Raw genomic sequence first — 15,186 nt, 5'->3', positions numbered from 1 at the left:
GGAGCCTGGCCCTAATGGACTTAGGATTACTACTAATCTGGGACTCCCAGTGGGATTAGGATAAACTCTCTAAGAGTCTTATCTTTTCCCAAACTGAAGTCTTCTCTCAATCTAGGACTCTTGTCCATATCCAAGTTGAGTTCCCTCTTCATTCTAGGACTCTTGTCCCTTATCCGCTTATCTCAGTTTCCGATATCTTCGGAGATAACCTCGGCCTTGCCAAGATCACCTCGGCATCATGACCAGGACACGTGGCACCTCGGCTGACACGTCGGCGTCACCTTGCCACGTGTTGGTACTCAGAAAATATATCCTCACAACTGCCCCCTAGGTTCTATTACCTCGGCATTCTGAGGTGATGGAACCTACACTGTTCATTCACCTGTGCCCCTCTGTCCGAGATCAAACTCGCCGACCTCAAAGTTCCCTGGACTTTACAGTCCACTGGTGTCAAGAGTCAAGTTTCATGCTTTCCAAGCTGCTTGAAATCGTACCTCCTAGCCGAGATTCTGGTTCCATTAATTCGTAAACTCCAAGAGTTTTGCAACTGCTCCACTCACACTCTCTGGTGAGTTCCCGATTTCCAGTCACCTATTTAACTCCGGCGATTTTCATATCGGCGTTCATTTCACTTTTGTAGGTTCATAAACTCTTACTTTTTTATTAAGCTCAATCTTTCATAACTCTTCTGATTTACTTTGAATCTGTTTATTTGCCATATGTGGCCTTTTGTTCTCGTCTGTCTTCAAGTTTTTGATTTCTTATTTGCTAAAATGCCTGGAACTGTTCTTTGTCATATCCGCTTTCTGTTGCGAGCATCATGTCTGGTTCATTACTTTCTTGTTCTTCACATACTTACTTAGTGCCTGTGCACTTGGCTTTATTCTTTGAACTTTGTCATCTTCTTGACTTCTGTTTTTCTCTTTTTTCATTTAATCCTCTGGCTTCTTCGCTTTATAGCTCTTTTGCTTGAATCCGCCATTTGTTCCAAGCTTTCAAGCTTCTACAACTGTCTTCGTTTCTCTCCTCCGGTGAAGCTTTACGTCATTCTGTCATTGTCGTCAGACTTCGGCAATTCTCATTCCAGCTTCCCTCTTTCTGGTAAGCCACCGTTCCTCCTGCTTTTAATTCTTGTTGCTTTCCAAGAAGCTCTGCTTCATTGTTAATCACCATTGCTTGTTTACCCGTTATTTCCAAATCATCTTCTTGAATACACACTGTTCACACATCTGTTGATTTCTACCACTGTTCTTGGCTTGACACACTTGTGCAATCTTTTTGCCTTGATTTCTTGATAGCTTCATCATCATTCGTGATTACGAATTACATTCATGTTTCTGTTTTTTGTGTCTTTTTCCAGATTCTTGCTTTCAATCTTTGCCTTCAAACTCCGAGGTGCCAATCGCCAAGAAGAGCTTTGATCAAACTCTTCAGGAGGTCGATACTGAGCTCGTGGCTGAGAAGGCTGCTGAGAAGTTCTTTCCAACTGTCTTCTGGGGGTGAGACACAACCTACCGCTGATGCCGAGTAGTTTGCTTCATTCTTGAAATTGATGCCGAGGTAGCGGTAGAGAAGCTCCTCCAACTGACTGCCGAGGCTGAACCATTGTCGTCCGTCGAAGCAGATTAGTCCGACGTTCTTGCTTTCAGTCCCTAGTTCTTTAAGGTCTTCATTTTTGTACTTGCCAACCTTCTCAGCTCTTAACAAACTAGTTGGTCATCCCGGTTGATCATATCTCGGAAACGTCTTTTAGTGTTTATCTCGGCTATACCAAACTTGTAAATTGCTACAAATTTCAACAAGTGGTAGACTTCATAATCTTTGGTTAACTCATTTTGTAATTTTGCTCAAAAATTTCAACAAGTGTTAACATTCCTTGCTCCTTAATTATCATTCATTCCCCCTGCACCTTCTCCCTGCCCCCTAATGTGAACGTTAGGATCACATTAGGGAAGTGGGCTTCGTGCTGTAGTCACGGACCTGATGTGTTCTTCTTTCGCCAATGTATTAAAACTTCTGGTATTTAATTCATCCCCTTTAGACCCTTTTTCTCTTAGCCTTTGCAAACTATCATCGCTGTTTCCTGAAGCATTTATTCCTTTCACAATTCTGGTCACCACTTCTGGCGTGCACTTTAGTGGTTCTAATCAAAACGACGTTTGACTCCGGCGAATCTTTTGCCGACATTTAACTTTGTGCACTCTTTAACTTGTAAATTCGCTCAGAATTTAAACATCATTTTGGTTTAACTTCGGTTAAGTATCATCTCAGTTTAACTTCAGTTAAACATCACCTCAGTTTAACTTCGGTTAAACATCATCTCGGCTTAATTTCGGTTAAGCATCATCTCAGTTTTTGAAGTTTTTCCTTTTTTTTTTTTTTTGTCGCTTGTACTCTTGTACCTTTTTGTTCTTTAGATAATGTAAACTCTGCATATGGCCGATGTGCCTCCTTGTTCTTCAATGTCTAATTCAACTTTCCTTCTCTGAATGAAGCGCTCTTCGTCACCCTCCTAGACGAGGATTTTCTTCAGTGTCTCTTCACTCTTTTTGGCTGGCTCCTTGCCAACATCATCTGGGACCTCCATGTCCTCGTCTTCAATCTCTGCCTTCCCTGGTTCCCGAATTTTGCAGGTAGTTTTCATTGCTGCCATGGAGCAATTCTTTGCCTGCAGTTGGTCTCCTCTGACTTCTTCAATCTCATGTACTGTGGGGAACCGCAATAGTTGATGCAACGTTGAGGGAACTGCCCCCATTGCATGCAACCATGGCCTTCCCAAGATGATGTTGTAAGGTGAAGGCGTGTCAATCACCATGAATTCTGTCTTGATCTTCTTCTTAACTGCTCTTGCATGATTCTATACTTAGAATATTTTGCATGCCTTTCATACTTTGCCTCCTTTGTGCAATCTTCTCGAGGTTACATACCTCGGGTATAATAGCTACAAAACTTTTACTTCGGCAAGATACTGACCTGCAAACTTTTCATAAATTCTAACAAGTGTGGAACATAAGCCCTGTTTGGTAGAGCTGTGGGAAAGTGCTTATAGCTTATGTCTAAACAGCTTATAGCTTATAACTTTCAGCTTAAGCTGATTTCCAGCTTATTCTTAAAGCATCTCCTGCCCCACTCAAAGAATAAGCTGTTTTCTGACTTCCACAAAGCTATAAGCTATAAGCTATAAGCTATAAGCTAAACCAAACACATCAAAATAGCTTAAATTAAGCTGAAAGCTGAAATAAGCTGAAATTAAGCTGTACCAAACAAGGCCATATACTACTCAATATTAACTTTTGCAAACTTTTTCTCAAGTTTCAACAAGTGTTTAAACGGTGATCTCGGTCTAGCCTACTTGTAAATTGCTGCAAATTTCAACAAGTGTTAACATATACTGTAAATTTTTCTCAAGTTATAACAATGATCTACTTGTAAATTGCTACAAATTTCAACAAGTGTTTAAACAATATACTTAGCTTTTACCTCAACCTGTAAATTGCTGCAAATTTCAACAGATGATCACATGTCGGCTCAACATTATCTTGTAAATTGCTACAAATTTCAACAAGTGTTAAGCATCTTCTTTGGTTGGACCAACCTGTAGATTGCTATAAGTGTGCAAACTATAACCTCGGTTTCATTTTGACTTGTAAATTGCTACAAATTTCAACAAGTGAAGATAAGGAATCAGCTTAACTCCAACTTGTAAATTGCTACAAATTTCAACAAGTGAAGATAAGAAATCAGCTTAACTCCAACTTGTAAATTGCTACAAATTTCAACAAGTGAAGATAAGGAATCAGCTTAATTCCTACTTGTAAATTGCTACAAATTTCAACAAGTGAATTAAGGAATCAGCTTAATTCCAACTTGTAAATTGCTACAAATTTCAACAAGTGAATTAAGGAATCATTTCAGCTTAACTTCAACTTGTAAATTGCTACAAATTTCAACAAGTGAAGGTAAGGAACCATCTCAGCTTAACTTCAACTTGTAAATTGCTACAAATTTCAACAAGTGAAGGTAAGGAACCATCTCAGCTTAATTTCAACTAAGCATCATCTTGGCTTAACTTCGGTTAAGCATCGTCTCGGTTTCACTTCGGTTAAAATCATTTGGGCTTAACTTCGGTTAAGCATCATCTCGGCTTAACTTCGGTTAAGCATCGTCTGGGCTTAACTTCGGTTAAGCATCATCTCGGCTTAACTTCGGTTAAGCATCATCTTGGTTTAACCAACTTGTAAATTGCTACAAATTTCAACAAGTGGTAAACGCATTCTTCTTCTCTACGCCCCCAGTGTGAACTTAAAATCCACTTGGGCGCTCATCATACATGTAGCTTTGACCTTGTCGCCGAGGTTGTCGGCCTTGGTTTCTCTATTGATCTTACTTGGCTCCAACCTAAGTTTGATTTTTGGCCTCGCATCGGTGAGCCGTTTCTCTTTTCTTGTTCCGACGCCTTTGTTCCCGGCATGTCTTCCTCGGCCTTAGCATACTTCTCAATTCTGGCCAACTTTAGTCTGATCTTGTGTGTTTCTTTTTTATCTTCTGGGATTTGAGATCTGCTCATTGTGCTCTTCTCTTCTCGGACTCAGGTGCCGAGATCTTATCTTCTGGAATCTTGGATCTGCTCACTCAGGTTGAGCTATTCTTTTCTCGGACCTACTCATCTAGGCTGAGATCATGTCTTCTGGGATCTAGGATCCGGGATTTGCTTACTTAGGTTGAGCTCTTCTATACTTGAATGTTATCTCCTTGGGAGCGCTCATGCCCCCTGTCTTTGCATCCCTTCTGGAAGGGTCTTCGTTCCTCTGCAGGTATCTATCCTTCCATACCTGGAGGTCATCTTCGTTGTAGTATCCTCTTCGATCTATTGTCTTTGGTGTGTCACCTTCCTGGCCGGCGTCTTTCACTCCGTGACTCTGGTCACGAGTTTCTGTGTTGCGATCGTCCCCTTCAATGTCGAGATCGATAGGTCTCTCACTCCCAGTAGGAGCATTGTCTCTAATTTGATCCTTCTGTCCGTCATTGGCCATCTATTCTTCTTTCTTTCCCACAGACGGCGCCAAATTGTGTGGGTGATTTTCTGACCACACTGCCCGCTTAGTAACCAGCTGGAGAGCACTGGCAGAATAGATGGCACCTGACGGACCTGCAACAGAAATATAAGAATCCCGCGGTGGTTTCGACCACCCGGGGGCACTCCGACGATCAAGTCAGTATATCTCTCAAAGATAAATCAAGTACTAAACTCACAAGCTTGAGTATCAAAAGCATACCTTAGACCCATGGGGGTGCCTCTCTTTTATAGCCAATACAATCCTAGTCCCAAAAGGAGCCTGGCCCTAATGGACTTAGGATTACTGCTAATCTGGGACTCCCAGTGGGATTAGGATAAACTCTCTAAGAGTCTTATCTTTTCCCAAACTGAAGTCTTCTCTCAATCTAGGACTCTTGTCCATATCCAAGTTGAGTTCCCTCTTCATTCTAGGACTCTTGTCCCTTATCCGCTTATCTCGGTTTCCGATATCTTCGGAGATAACCTCGGCCTTGCCGAGATCACCTCGGCATCACGACCAGGACACGTGGCACCTCGGCTGACATGTCGGCGTCACCTTGCCACGTGTTGGTACTTAGAAAATATATCCTCACACTTAGTAATTTGTATGTACATGTTATAAATTGAACTAATTTGATGTAGTTTGAAGAAGTAAAGAGTAAAATGGATACAATTAAACTTTTGGAGCCAAGGCAATACAATAACAAGAAACTTATGTATTGGACAGTTTTTTTTTTTTTTAAAGGGGATGACATTTAAATCTAACAGTGCGTACAAATTACATAGGTTTGCCTTAGTTTTTTTGCCTTAGTACAACTTACATAGATTTGCCTTAGTTTTTTGCCTTAGTATAACTTACATAGGTTTGCCTTAATTAGTTGATGAGTAGGGTTGTTTTTTATTTTTATTTTTTTGCTTTTAATTAGCCTTATGGTCAGCAACAAAAGAGACTGAATGCATTTTCTACACAAAGTTGCTGTATAAGTCAGATCTAGTTAAAGCTGCACGTGTCTTTGTCTCAGGCCCATGGGTTCGTCAATGCCTCACCAAGCAACATGTCTTCCCTAAAAAGTATTCCCCTATTGTCTTGGTAACTAAATTTTTTCCATCATCTTTTTATATCTTTTATGCATGCATAACAAAGACTAGTACAATGACTAGTACAATTCTGTTAATATTTAATGTTCGACAAGTCATTGGTATGAAATATTCATTGAAATCTTATTAAGGAATCAGATTTTATATGAATTTCCACTCCGATAGTATACAACCAGTGTCACAATTGAACTAACAAGACCTTGTAAAATTATAATGTACAAAACAATTGGCAATAGTATAAACACATTCATTTTATAGAACCAAAAGATCTATACATCGAGAAAGATGGAAAATGTAACAGTAGCTTCGTAAGTAGGAAAATATATATCTTGGCACTATTTTTTGCTATAGACATTGTTTTGGTCTATTCAAATACATAAAAAGTACCTGGATTATAAACGATTGTAATTTAAAAAAAAAAAAAAGCACGACATGAAACCAGTTTGCAAAATTTGTACGCGCACCCAAAAAAAAAAAGGTTACAAACAGATAAATTAGTTGACCAATCAATTCAAAATTATATGACCATTTTGCATTTTGTCAATTTAGAACAAAAATTATAACAGGATCATGTCTTGCACCGAAGCCTCAATCCACTGTGCAACAAATTGTGGTCATGGAGAAAACAGAGAAAGTAACACAACAACATTCACCATGTTCCCCACAAGCCCCACATGGGTATACAAAAAAAAAAAATCAAAATTTAAAGGCAATCATATCGTTGCTATGATTTTCTAATTGAAGGAATTATTCGAGACTAAAATTTGACCATTAACATATCAAAATCCATTAATCAAATCTTGGTAATGCCCTGATTGAAGAAGTTATTATGGTGAAAGGGAACAACACTTTCCAAAGTTATACAACCACTTTAACGGAAACCATGAAAGAGATGAAGAGAAGAAAAATAGGGAGTCCGAAGACCATTTAAACCATAAAAACCCATATTCGCTTCCAATAAAAGAAAACCTTGGAGTTTATAAATGTTTATTCCAAGTGTAAGGCTTTTTTAAATTCATCTTCTCATTTTTTTTTTCTAAACATTAATAATAAAAAATACAAAAAATATTGTTTTGCATTTTTGTCAATTTAAAATAGAAATTAACACAACAATATTCTGTTGCACCCAAGCCTCAACCCTTGGTGCAACATAGTGTTCTTCCGTTTTACTTGTACAGTGATCGATCGAAAGGGATGAGTACATAGACATGTCTGTGTTCACAGAACACCGACGACCAAAGATCGGAAATACAAACATCAAACAAGTCGAAATCGCAAGTGGGAATGAATATGGAGCAACATTATAGCATATATAAGTTATACAGCAACTGATCCGTTAATTTTTGAACAAATATTTCATGGAAATTGATCTGTCAATATTTGCAAGAAGACAACAATGAAAGAGGGTTTTCGGCTTACCTGATGGTGCAGATCCGGCAACGACGAGGATGTGGATGGCGATTTCGGAGGCAGTGTCAGTGGTAGAAGCCAACATCTTGAGTTGTTCACAGGAGTTGGAAGCGCAACTTAAAGGAGGAGGAAGAAATCAACAGTAGAAGAGATTACATAAGACGAAGAATAGTTTGGTAAATTGACAGATATCTTCTCAAATGATGTATGCTGCGTTTTTTCAAACTTTCATATTTTTCTTATTGCATCAAACGACACATAAAGAGAAATTAAGACAAAGTTTGGGAAGTTTCAAATAATTCATCTTTTTATATTTTTTTCATCATATCATCTCTCTACTTTTTTGAATATCCTTTCATAAAAAGATAAAAAATACACTTATTTAAGTCATTCCAAACCCGACCCGCGTTATCTTCTCTTATAAACACGCATTCCACTTTATAACGGTGCTCCGTCTCCTTTCTCTCCCTCTCTCTTTCCGTCATTTTGTTTTCCGTCTTCATTTCTCTCTTATCGTTTTCTTTGTGTCCTAGATCTAGGTTTTCTGTGTCTCTCCTCATTCTCTTTGAGAGATTCACTCGGTTCGATTTCGATTACTTGTTCAGATCTAATTCTAAATCCATTGATTATTCTTGAATCGATTTGGTTGAAATTTCTTGACGGGTTTTTGTTTTTCTTGATTCTGATTCTGGTAATTTTGCAGAGGAAGATAGACCAGTTGGGTGAAGAATGATCGGGATCGAGACAGGGACCGGGACCGAGATCGGTCGAGTCGGAGCAAGAGGAGGAGAGGAGATAGGTTGATTCACGGGAGTAATAGAGAAGATGGTGGTGAGGACAGTTCAGAGGAGAGCATGAATGATGACGATGACGATGGAGTCGCCGCCACCGCCAGCGGTGGTGGTGCGGTGAGGATGTTGCCGCCTAATCCAACGGCGTCGATGGCGACTTCATTGCTTAACCACCACCCTCAGCAACGGAAGAGCTTTCCTCTGCAACTACAAAATCGTTCTCACCATGACCTGGCTGGAAACCAGCTGATGAAATGATAGGCTTTTCTGTTCCCAGAAAACTAGAACAGGTGTGGATTAGACTGTTCTGTATCGCCTATTTTGTATTGAGAGATTGGGAAATTTTGCTAGTCTGTTGTTGTTGTTGTTTTTTTTTTTTTTAACTATTATTATTATTTTTTATTTTATAAATTGGTATAGCGGTATAGAGGCATCTTGATAAGTGAATTTATCATTCACTAACGTAATCTTCTTTAACCTGTCATGATCACTAATTTTGTGAACCATTGGATTAGTATGGTTTTTGGACTAATTTGATTTAACCTGTGTATTTATCCTTTCCAGCAAGGTTTCTCTTCAATTAATTGTCAATGTGTAAATTCTAAACTCGGCCATCCTCATTTCATGTCTTTTGCTTGTTTCTGCTATAAATTTGAGATCGTTACAAGCTTTTGAGGCTTAATTTGCAGAAGAAGAGCATGGAATCTATGTTAGTTAGTGAAAGGTTTTATGTGTATCGGATCTCTTTTAACCTCCCATCTGTAGCTTTATTCCTTGAAAACCCATGTTTATTGTTTTGGATGCATTAATTTTTGTCAAGGAATCTCAAGTTAGTCCATAAAAGGCTCTTTTTGGTACTTTCAGTTAGTTTATAAAAGCCTCTTTTGCTTGCTGTCACCACAATAGTCTCCTTTTGGTACTTCCTTTAACTTTATATGAGGCTTCTTTTGTATTGCTGAGTGGCTGGTTCAGATTGCTAACTGAGGATTTATTTTTCTTTTCCAAGAATCAATTGAATGTTCTTTTCGATGTTGCTAATATAGTCTTTTCTTGGCATGATTTTCATGATTTATTATATGGGTGTGCAATTTTAAGGCAGAAATTAAAAGTATAACCAAGAATTTACGATTTCTTTCTTGATGTAAGTTATATATTAACATTGTTGATTTTCCCTTTTGAGTACCCAACCTCTCCACTAGGAAAAGAACATCAAGATCTAGATTCTTTTTTGTTTTTGTTTTTTTGGTTTACTCATTTTTATTTGCTTGGAAAGAACATACAATTATGTTTCCACGGTTGGTCTAATTGAAATCTGCCTATGTTCTACTAATTGTTTGGGGAAATCTGCTGTGTATGGCAATGCTGACAAGAGAGCAAACATATCTGGAGGGACAAGGCCGCCAACAATATCTGCACTACTCAGGTATGAGATTGTTATGTATCTTATTTGTGTTAAAAAAAAAGTTGTTGCTTATGTTCTACTAGTTGTTGCTTGTATGTTAAAAAATAAAAAAAAAAAACTAATCTCATTGCTTGGTGTTAGGTTTTTCAAAAAACACTTTTCAGAAAATTATTTTCTTGTTTTCCGTGTTTTTTTGTTTTTAGTGAATTTTTTTAATATTTTAAGCAAATTTTTTTTTTTACTTTTTAGACATAGCTAACATAAATATACCTAAAAGGTAAAAAAATTGTGAAAAAAACTTTTTAAAAATTCACTAAATACAAAAAATACAAAAAAAAAAAAAAACAAGAATGCGGTACATTTTTTGTATTTTTATGTATTTTTTAATTTTTTAAAATATTTTTTCACAATTTTTAGATACATCTAAGTAAGGTGCATCTAAAAAAGTAAAAAAAAATGTTTAAAATTTTAAAAATATTCACTAAAAACAAAAAAACACGAAAATAAAAAAACTCAGTTTTCAAATAACTTAATTCAAAAAACTCAAACCAAACACACTGTCAATTCAAGTGTTCTAAATGATACTTTTTGCCCAAATGGATTATGACAATGACAGGTATGATTTGCCCTTTTCTATTCATCTTTCAAATGTGATTTATAGGCTGTGTTCAAGGTTTTAAAAAGCGGCCGCAACCGTTACGTAATGCCGTTAGGTAACGGTTTTGGCGGTTATCGCCACCCGTTACAGTCGCTTTTGCAGTGTGATTGAGATTCACAGGTGTGTCGGCCGTAGCGGTTGCTGTAGCGGTCGTAACGGTGCTGTAACAGCCGTAACGGCCTGTTATGCACCGTTACGTAACAGTTCCAAACTGTTTCTTCCGAAAAAAAACACAAAAAAAGAAGCTAAAAATGGGGGAAGAGGGATAGAGAGAAGAGAGAAGAGAGAAGATAAAGAGAGAAAATGGAGGAGCAAGAGATAGAGAGAGAGAAGAGGGAAGATGAAGAACATGTTATTAATTTGTTGAAACTGTAAGACCTATGCTATTCTATTCAGCTGCTATTACTAAACCATTTTGTTTGTGTGTGTCTATCTATATATTGTTTGAAAATAATAATAATAATAATAATAAGTGTGGTCATTATCTATTTGGCTTGGTTAAAATATGTAAATATATATATATATATTTAGCCTCTTATTTATTCTCTTACTTTTGTCATTGTTTATCTTATGTATAATAGTTAGTAATTGATTTTTTGTATAATATAAAGTCATTAATTATTAAAATAAAATGTAAAAAACTCAGTTTATAGTGATTTAAAAATATGAAATATATTGCATCATACTTAAAAATTTATAAAAATTGATCAATATTTATTTTTAACCCAATAAATATGATCATGGAAAAAAAATATGCGTATCGGTAAGTTTTTTTCAAATTGTGCAAAAAATAAAAAAATTCACGGTTCCGGTTACTGCAACCGTTACACTACGGCCTTTACACCCCGCAACCGCAACCGCGTCACCGCCACCGTTACGGCGACCGCAACCGCTTTTCAGAACCTTGGCTGTGTTCGATTTGTTTCTTTTTGTGGCTTCTGAATTTATTTTACTTTGCAGTAGTTATATGGGGAAATTTAGTATGAGGCTACGTCTTTTGAACAATTTGACAATGTAATTGTTAAATCTACTGGTTGAATGAAGTATTCACAAAATATGATCTCAAAATTAGTAATGAGGTTGTGTATTTAATGTTGCTATTTTAATTGGTGGCTGCTGCTGTTAGAGATACTTTTACATGGGATTATTGTGCATTGTTTGCTTATGGGATTACTGCTTGTCCTTGCTATTGAATTTGGAGTTGCTGCTTTTTGTTTTTTTTTTTGGTATTGAACATTTGGAATTATGCTGGTTTTAGTTTTAAATTCTAATTTAATTTCTCACCATGTTTTTGGCAGTTATCATGTGCTTGAATAAAATTCACATTGGAAGGTTTGAAGAATATTGGATGTTATACTTTTAACCTATCATCTACATTAGATTTGTGTGATGATGGTGATCTGTTTGGCATTGGAGGGTCTCTTCACTTAAATCACTGGATTGGTTGATACATTAATTTACTATCCTCATAACTGGCTACACTTGATGGTGAAAGACAACATTCACATCCGTCTCTCACCATTCACGTCCCTCTCTCTCTATATTTGATGTGCTTATTTAGAATTTATTTAGTACTATTGGGTTAATATTTTATTTTATTTACAATGTTATGTGTATGATTCCAAATCTTTCTCCATAAGGTGTTCCTTTTAATCTGTTAATATTGCTTTCACCATGTCTCTCTTAAAACTAATTGGTGCTAGAGAGGGTTTTAGCTTTAGTTTTAAGATCATGTGAGGTCGACCTATCAGTGTCTCTTGAGCTTTTGAAGTCGTCATGAAAATCTCTCCAAGTATCTAATCCCATTTGTTCCCCTAGCTATGGTCTCTTAGTGTCAATCGGCCACTAGAATGCTTTCGATGAGCATTAAAGGATTTGTTGGAAGTCAAAAATATTAATCACATTTGTTCATAATTGTAAAATGTCATTGCTATATTATTGTCGTCTTAAATTTTGTATAAAAATTCTGTTTGAATATCATTTTCCGGATTGAATTGTTTGGTCACCAAACGTTGACTACTTCCTAGCCAAATGAAAGCCAGGGAGCAAAATTCAAATGAGCAAGCAATAGCTAGACTGGGTGTTGTGAGCCCACAGTTCACATGGGACCTGATCTGCAGCAGTTTGATGAATTATTTTCACCAAAGATTGCAATCCTGAAGATGGTGTTGGTGATTTCTAAGAAGTGTTAGTTTTGTTACATATTTACTATTCTAACTCAGATCTGGCTTCTCTCTTCTGTGTTGCTAAACTCAAACTCAAATTTAGAATGAATGATACACATGTTTGTAGTGGTGTTTGTTTGTGTTTTAAGACTATTGAGCAATTACTTGAACTGTAATAACATAATTTCTTAACTTTTCATGTCTTGTTCTGTTTTGTAAGTCTTTTGAGCAATGAATTGAATAGTGAGAACATAATTCTTTACTTCACAAAGTTACATTATCTTCGACATACAAGATCGTAGAAAGTCCAATTCAGCTTAGATTTACTTTTCTTATGTTCTCTGTTTCAGCTCTAGAATAATTCTTTATCAATAATATCCAATCCTAGTCCCTATTCTTTATCATGTATGTTCACCATGATCATTATAAATTTCTTACAACAAGCTCTACTGTAGGTAGAACACCCTGTGACTGAGTGGATAGCTGAAATAAATCTGCCAGCAGTACAGGTTGCAGTGGGAACGGGGATTCCTCTCTGGCAAATTCCCGGTATAATCTTACCAGATTTGGGTGTTTTGTTTTAAAATCTTTACAATTTTTTGTGTTATTTATGTCAATTATTTTCCTGTGCCTATTTAACTAGAAATTAGGTGATTTTTTGGATGAGTTTCTTTAGCACTTTATGGTAGTGACTAATTCCTAACCTTACGAAGAAAGGGGAAAAAATGGGGAGTAGAAATTGTACCACATACAAGCTTTGTTGCCTTTAGTTTGAAAATTACAACAATGGATTTTAATTGTTTGAAGGAAACGCAAGAACCAGATCTTGTTGATTTTTATTACTTTTGAAACCATTTATTTTAAGAAAATTCTCTAGAGATATTTTCTCAGATTTTAGTACTTACTAAAAAAAGAGAAGAAAAAAACTCATCGTTTTAGTATGTTCTCCATTTTAGAAGCTAGTAATTTGAATCTTGAATGCTTTCTTGATTACTGATTCTATTTATAAACTTCATGGTTTTATTTGATTCAGGTTTCTAGATCTATAGGTGATGTTTATATGAAAGATGTCCGGTTCAACAGGGAACCACTCAATGCGAAATACAGACTTTCTGATCTTAAGAAGATTGACAAGAAGGTCCGACGCCATTTTCATGACGATATAGCTGTGCGTGTAACAAGTGAGGATCCAGATGATGGTTTTAAGCCTACTAGTGGGAAAGTACAGGTTAGATTATCAAGGATAGTTGGAAGTCTTTCTTTTATTATCTCATTTATTTCTTTTATTATTATTTATTTATCTATTTATTTATTTTGGGTTTTTTTTTTTTTTTGGGGGGGGGGGTGGGTTTTGTAGTCATTGGAATTTTTACAGAGCTGAGTTTTAAAAGCAAGCCAAATGTGTGGGCATACTTTTCTGTTAAGGTATATTTTTCTTTGTAATATTATAGGAGACAATCCTTGAATTCAAAAACTTGTGGTTGACCACCCCGTGATTGTTTGCAGTCTGAAGGAGGCATTCATGAATTTTTAGATTCTCAATTTGGTAAGTGGCTTAGAAACCTAATAGACTGGTTAAATCAGATGATATGAATGCAACTTAATTATAAACTAAAGGAAGGTAAAAAGAGAACCAATCTCATTCGTGACACACGTTTATTCGAACAAAGTACTTCTTTACTCTTTCTTATTCTTAGGAAAATTACCCCACTCCGAAATAGCTGCAAAGCTGGCATGCTAATGCACGATTACTAGTGATTCCATTAAAGGCTAATGGCCTTAACTACTTAAACGAATCAATCTCCCACTTCTCTACTTTAGTAAAAGGAGGGTTTTGCTGTTAAGCTACCTTTTTGCTGCTCATCGCTTTCAGACCTATCTTTTTGCTTACACTACAATATTATGCACCTTCCCAGCTTGGGTCCTTGCTTTGGGATGAATTCCTTCTATATTAAGAGAGGATCCGAGTCTTGAATCAAGACACGAGTTTGATCAAATTGGGCGTGGAACGAGTAGAAGGGAGTTGGAGCAAAGATGACTAACAACCTGTCTATAATTGATGATTGTCAGTTCCCAAGCTCCGGCCTAAACACAACTGCCTTGTCAACCCACTTGTACGACTTGGTTACAACTCTCAGGTCCCAATTGACACCTGAGAGTTGTGAATTTGATCGTGCTACTTTGAAATCTGATGGTGTTTTTCATAGCAATCTAAGGGGTTGGTTTACTTTAGGGCAGAGTTCATTTGCTTTTATTATTCGGACACATTTTGTATGGTGCTAGAATCTTGTTCGGAGATGTTTTTGTTGGTAGTGACTCAGATTTAGATGCGCAAGTAGAATTTTGAGCATTCCAAAAAGAAATTAAATATGGATTGAAAGGATTCAAGAGGCCTGTAGAGAAAAAAACATTTATTCAAAAGATTTATTCATTACTACTACATAAAGAAGTACATTATATAAACAACCACATATGTCTTTGCTAGAGCTTTAAAAGTATTATGCTAACTACAGTAACTATTTAAAAAACATAAAAAAGTAAAAGGATAGACCTTAACAAGTAGACAGAAGATATGTAACTATTTTTTTTAATTTCTTCTAGTGGTT

At 36.5% G+C, this 15,186-nt stretch overlaps 1 long non-coding RNA gene across 3 annotated transcripts; it reads left to right on the top strand.

Moving 5' to 3' along the window:
* Positions 1–7,986: 7,986 nt before the first annotated feature.
* Positions 7,987–14,122, top strand: LOC114312389 (uncharacterized). Of its 3 annotated transcripts, XR_014337928.1 has the most exons (6): positions 7,987–8,145; positions 8,268–8,645; positions 9,726–9,778; positions 13,036–13,129; positions 13,614–13,808; positions 13,938–14,122. It is a non-coding gene; the product is annotated as an uncharacterized LOC114312389 (long non-coding RNA). The 3 variants fall into 3 exon arrangements; XR_014337927.1 differs by lacking the exons at positions 7,987–8,145; positions 8,268–8,645 and having other exon boundaries at positions 8,723–9,778; positions 13,938–14,005; positions 14,087–14,122; XR_014337926.1 differs by lacking the exons at positions 7,987–8,145; positions 8,268–8,645 and having other exon boundaries at positions 8,723–9,778.
* Positions 14,123–15,186: the final 1,064 nt, after the last annotated feature.

Source organism: Camellia sinensis, chromosome 8 (assembly GCF_055761805.1).
Source record: "Camellia sinensis isolate YWXY chromosome 8, ASM5576180v1, whole genome shotgun sequence".
NCBI lineage: Eukaryota > Viridiplantae > Streptophyta > Magnoliopsida > Ericales > Theaceae > Camellia > Camellia sinensis.
Note: the sequence above shows the minus strand (reverse complement) of the source record. Positions and strands in the feature narration are given on the sequence as shown.